Source organism: Asterias amurensis, chromosome 11, assembly GCF_032118995.1.
Source record: "Asterias amurensis chromosome 11, ASM3211899v1".
Taxonomy (NCBI): Eukaryota; Metazoa; Echinodermata; class Asteroidea; order Forcipulatida; family Asteriidae; genus Asterias; species Asterias amurensis.
In genome coordinates, this window is record NC_092658.1 from 18,223,104 (window position 1) to 18,229,103 (window position 6,000).

Genomic DNA, 6,000 nt, shown 5'->3' on the forward strand with positions numbered 1-6,000 from the left:
AACGATTGTTTGTGGGGCCCCTTTAGTTAAACATCTCGTTACCAATGGGATGAACTTTAAAGAACTTTGGGCAACAAAGTTACCATGCAGTCTGTTGTTGACTTTCTCCTATCTGCCTCCTCCGCCGATGCACCTCGCAACAGCTCTGGCTGTAGTCATCACTGATTTCTTCACAAGACTGCTAAAAAGAAGACAAATAAACAAACACATAATCATCGAATACACTGCATTGATAATTGCAAGACAAGCTGAATCTTGTTTCTAAAATTTGGCCCATTATTCTTATTTGCAGAAATACAAAGAATCATTTTGACTCCACATTGTGATGTTTGCTTGTGCATTGGTTGGTTGCTTGTATATGTATTGATGTTGTTGAATGGCAAATATTACAAATTAATGATATTAATTTGAAGCGGTTGTGACCGATCGCAGGAGAATAACTAAAAAAATAAATGTGCATTTCTTGATGATTTTCAGAAAATCTGGAAAGGGTATCATCAGTGGTCATACTTAGTCAAACTACAAGTACCACAAGATTACCCTGTTTACCAAACTGTATGAATGAACAGTCACCTTCTACAGCATCCATTTTAAGAAACTGGTGTAGACGTTTCATGTGATTTTCTTTTCAAAGTTACCCAGATACTTTACCAGTTTATTAACCATGACCAAATTTCATTAAGCTGTTTAGCAAAACATTAGTTGACAAATTTCTTTGCTCAGCAAAATTGGCTGGCACCCAGTTTTTGCTTGGCAATATTTTTTCTGTGCTGAGCACTTTTTGTGTGCTTACAGGCTGATGAAATTTGGCCCAGTCTGCGATTATTTGCTGCAAATACTTTGACCTCGTTGACCTCGCTGGCCTTAGGTCACACATCAGAGACATCGAAGATGTGGTCATATCTGCTCATGTTCATGCCTTAATCGCCCTGACCTTGCTGGTAGATCACCTTTAGCTGAAGATGTTGGCAGTTAGACCAGCTCATCGTGTCCAGAAGAAAACGTAATCTGCATATTGAAAGAAACTTAAATCTAACAAGATTAGCAATTCGTAAAATACAGTGGCAAATATGTTTTAAGGCATGGAAGAGTTAGTTTTGTTACCCAGACTTTAAACAGTTGGAAAGTTTGTGTTATCTCTAGGCCAACACTGTCTTACTGTCTATGCCAACACTAGCTTACTGTCTAGGCCAACACTAGCTTACCACCCATACATACCTAGGCATGGTTGGGGTAATTTTTTCCATGGTAGACAACTTTGCTTCATCAATTTTTTAATTTTTTTTTATTCTTCTTTGCGTTTACAGCCCTACCAAATAGAAAAGTGGTTTGTGGAATTTTTCCTAACTAAAACAGATTTGCAAATTGCAAAACTGCATGTTTGCTACTTTATTATTATTATTTTTTCAAGTTTTTATTTTATTTAACACTTTTGTTTTCGGTTGTCTCCTAAGTTAAACGGTAAGGACTTGCCAACATTCAGAATTTGATGTAATGTTGAAACGAATATGTAAATAATAATTTAGCATTCTAAAGTATTTATTTACAACTCGACAATCAAACATTGACCATCAAATGAATGCAGATTATGTTAATTATTATTAAATAAGATTTTTGTTTATACTATTTTCAGTTAGGCTATCTGAATGTAAGAGACTTGGTGTCAACATGATGAAATGCTGAAACGAGTTTGTAAATATTAATTTAGCAAATCTAAATTAGTTATTTACTACTCTCATTTCAAACATTGATCATCACATTCATGCAGATTGGACAGAAATATTACTAAAGAGTAGTTTTTGTTTATGAGATTACTGGGGTTTGGGGTGCTATATAGGCAGAGTAAATGTGAGGAAATTTGTTTTAATTGAGGAATCCCTAAAAAATATTTTTGCGTTAGCTTACTAAACTATTATAAATGAAATAAAAGATAACAAATTATATGGTATTTGGAGCTTATAAGTTATAAAAAATAATGCGATAAATAAAAGAAATCATGACAATTAGTCTTAAAATGACAACTGGCGACTTGAAGTTTCAACTCCGATAGAAATATCCAGTGAGACTAGTCTTCTAATTATAAAAGCATCATTGGCTTCGACCAATATGCACTTCAAGAAAAAAGCCTTGGACAGTGTGACATCACCTTGAAAGTATTTTAGGGACAACATCAACAAGTTTCTGGAACATCTTGTAGTGGACATGGGAGTTACAACAGGGGTGGGACTCTGCAAGAGAACGGGTTAGATCTCCTACCTTTTGCAGTCTTCTCCACATTTCTCTGTCTTGTCTCCTTTTGACAAACTTGGGGTATCCGACCGCCTTTTGTTTTGTTTGGTAAATTTTTACACCTTACTTGATTGTTAGAAAGGTTGTTTTTTGTAACACAATTTCTTTGAAAGGATTTTTTTGTATCAAGAATTTTTAAAGGATTTTCACGGAAAAGTTTATTTAATTGATTGTTGTCAACAACCATTGCGTTTGCTACCAGTTGCTTGGGGGGGGGGGGGGGGTAACAAAGTATTTATAAAGGATTTAGTTTTTTTTGGGGGGGGTGTAAAACAAATTGTTTTTTGGTAAAAGTGTTTAAAAGGATTTTAGATGAAAAGTGGCAGGTCGGATACAGCAATTTGCCCCTACCTTGGTCCATTGGCGACTTCCACAGACAACAAACACAATCCATAGACTACCTCGTGCGGGAGCTGTTCACCAGCTAGTCACCGCCTGCTTGTATACCCCAACGCCTCACAAATCGCTGGTTCCCTCGTCTAGGTCCACACCAGGTAGTCAGCAGAAGGTAGCAGTCTTTAGAACACCTAAAAGAAGAGGTAAATAAAATGAAAAGGTTAATAAATGATTTCATTTCTTAACAAGTTAAAATTATCCCTCGAAATAACAATTGATACTCATAAAAATTATGTTAAATTTACATCGAGGGTAAAGAAAACTCATTATGTTTTTAATAGCTATTATGCGCTCTATAAAACGATAAACAATTAATTTTGCTTCAGTACATCTTCATGGCTATCCTTTTTTATGGTTTTCCGGAGTGACAAACACTTTTAATTAAAATTAGTAACAACAATTGATAGATTTCCGTATTTTGCCACCACATTTCCACTCATCTTTACCAAAATTAGTTATCTTATTTGAGTGACTAAGATATTGATTTATTTCATACAGAATAAAAAAGTGATGGCAGGTTACGGAAATGTTACCAAACAAATTCTAATTGTTATCTCATCGTGTTTTTTACCTGTGCCTTTTTAGGGGCTCCGAAGTTCACCATCACCGTCTCTCGCCTTTGAAAGCTCTTGGAGAAAACAACCCCTTATCAACATACAGTTCAAGTTCATGGGGTGTAAATAAAGGAGGCAATTTGTCTGTAGTTTTCCCAGCAATTAAAGTAACAGTTGCTGGGAAAATATGAGCTGTGGTCGACATCAAGTTAGTCTTGCTAATATTTGACTCGGTGTACGGTAATTCACCGGAGTTCTCTCTATCTCGGCCCCAGGGATGTGCCCAACACCGAAGTTGTCCACTTAGGCTTACTAAAGAAAGGCTCGAACAGTAAATTTTTGTTGTATTTTTCTTGCAGTAAAAGATACTTCTTTCTGAACATAACGGTCTAAATTTCAGAAGGTTATTCTTTCAAAATTTAGCCAGTTTAGTGCATCAGGAGAGCGGGGTCCAAGTCCCGTCCTGTCCAGAGAAGCGCAGATTCCAGTCTGTCGTGGTCTAGTGGTCCAGTAGTGCAAGCCATGCGGTCTTGTTCACTCAAGTATAGCGCTTTGAAAACAGTGCACAAAATCCTGATTTACATAGTATGGGCCGCCCTACACAGTGTATAAACCAAAATGGCTGGAGTTATGTGGGTCGCAGATAATGCAATGTAGGGATTTCAATACTTAGCCACATTGTTCATGTAATTTGTATGCAAATCATTCTACTTAACTTATATAACCGCTATTTCTTATAGGCTTTTGTCCTGCATGTTTTCGCTATGCCGATGTAGAAGAGCTATTCCAAGAGCTTTTCACAGACACTGTTTTCTTTAAGGAATTCTAGCATTTATAAGTTCTTATATATAGCGCATTTTACAATGAACCATATCAATGCTTTTCATTAATGGGCTCAAGAACATTTCTATGCCCTTGTTAGGCTTCATGATACTTCCTAACTGATGAGCCAATTTAACTTAATATTATTGGGCTTGAGGTAAACACATACAGTCAGTGCTAGTCATTAATCATTTACTGGGCTCGAGGATACTTCCTGCTGTGTGAGCAGATTTATGTTGTTTTTCGGCTTGAGGTTTACATAATTTACAATATTTGTCACTTTATTTACTTTCAAGTTTGTGTTGCCAATAATTTTTAGAGTTCAATTATTGTGTCCAAAATAGGAAGAATAATCCCTTTAGGAATACAATCTGAGAAGCGTTACCGCAGTAACGCTTCCTATATTCAATTTTTTGGGGATAACAAGTGGTACGCCGTTTTCCATACCCGTATGTACTTAGAAGTGAAATGTTTCTCAAACGATGCAACAGCTTATTGTCTAAAGCTGTATACTTCTCACCGTCCCAAGTTTATTGCCATTTCAGAGTACATGTATTATGTCTAAATGGGAAGAGTAATCCCTATATATAGGAACACAATCTGAGAGCATTACCGCGGTAACGCTTCTTAAATTCATTTTTTTTGGGTAGCCAGTTTCTGTTTACCTTTATATCTTTATGTGCTTAGCAATTTGTTTGTGTCTACAGGCATAATGAAATTAGGCCCTACAGTATACATTCCAGTCTATTTCCTGGCATGCAATACATTTCAGTGCTCATTGGTAAATAAATAGTATGCTGGATTTCTTAACAAAAAAAAACATTTTTTGCGGGCGATTTTATACACCCACGAGCGTTAGGTCATGGCATCGTCGAAATTGCCAAGAATGTGGAGACCGCTAAATGTGCATAGCGCCCTCTGTTTGATGGATTATTACAACCAGATTTCCGAGTATCAATCAGCAGGTTTTTTTTAAGAAACCACATCAAATTATATTTTTGGGGCCAACCGAAAATGAACAGATGAATAATACTCGGTACCCGTATACACATGGTTTAGTTTTTACTGTAGGCTATAGGCAATAATATTTTAGTTTTTACGGTAAACAATAATTCTCCGAAGGTTTAAGAAGGGGGAAACTAGTGTTATTCATTTGGAGCCACAGAAGATTCATCCCAGACAACCGTTAGCGTCTCAAGATTTAATTGTTTACGAATAGTTCTTTAGGCCTTGTTTGACATTTCTGTAAAGACATGCCATGCGATATATGAGGGGCTTTCATACATACAACAAAACTTGTTTTATAAATCATAAATCTGAATTGTTTTATATTACACTGGACATATTAGTAATTGTCAACCAGTCTTCTCACGGTTCTCAATATAACAAACCTCGGTGAAAATTTTAGCTCAATTGGTCGTCTAATAAGTCGCGATGATAGTAATGGAAGAAAAAAAAAACTTGTTACACGAAGTTGCTTTCAATTGCTTGATCATTAAAAATCTATAATGTTAGGTCTCGAAATCAAAATTCATGGGAAATCACTTCTTTCGACAACAAAGTTTTGATGCTATATTTTGAGTTATTACCGATAAATGTATTGTATGTTTGTGTGAGGATACTATTATTTTTGTAACTTTTTGGTGAGACTATCAAAACACCGTTGAAATGGGTACGTAAAGCTCAGTCTTTCTTCACTGTATCTTAGTCGATTTAAAGTAACTCGACAGTAGTAGCGTGGGGGGGGGGGGGTTACAGCTAAAAATGACGTGTTTAAAAGATTTAAAGGATTAAACAATTTGTAGGTATAAGGTCTACTCTTGAAATGCGTGTTCGTGGCTGATGCAGACTTGAAATCAAGTCTAGACTGCACACGGACGTCCATCACACGCGAACTTTTACTTCCGGCTTGTGACGTCATGGGTGTGGTATTGGAAGT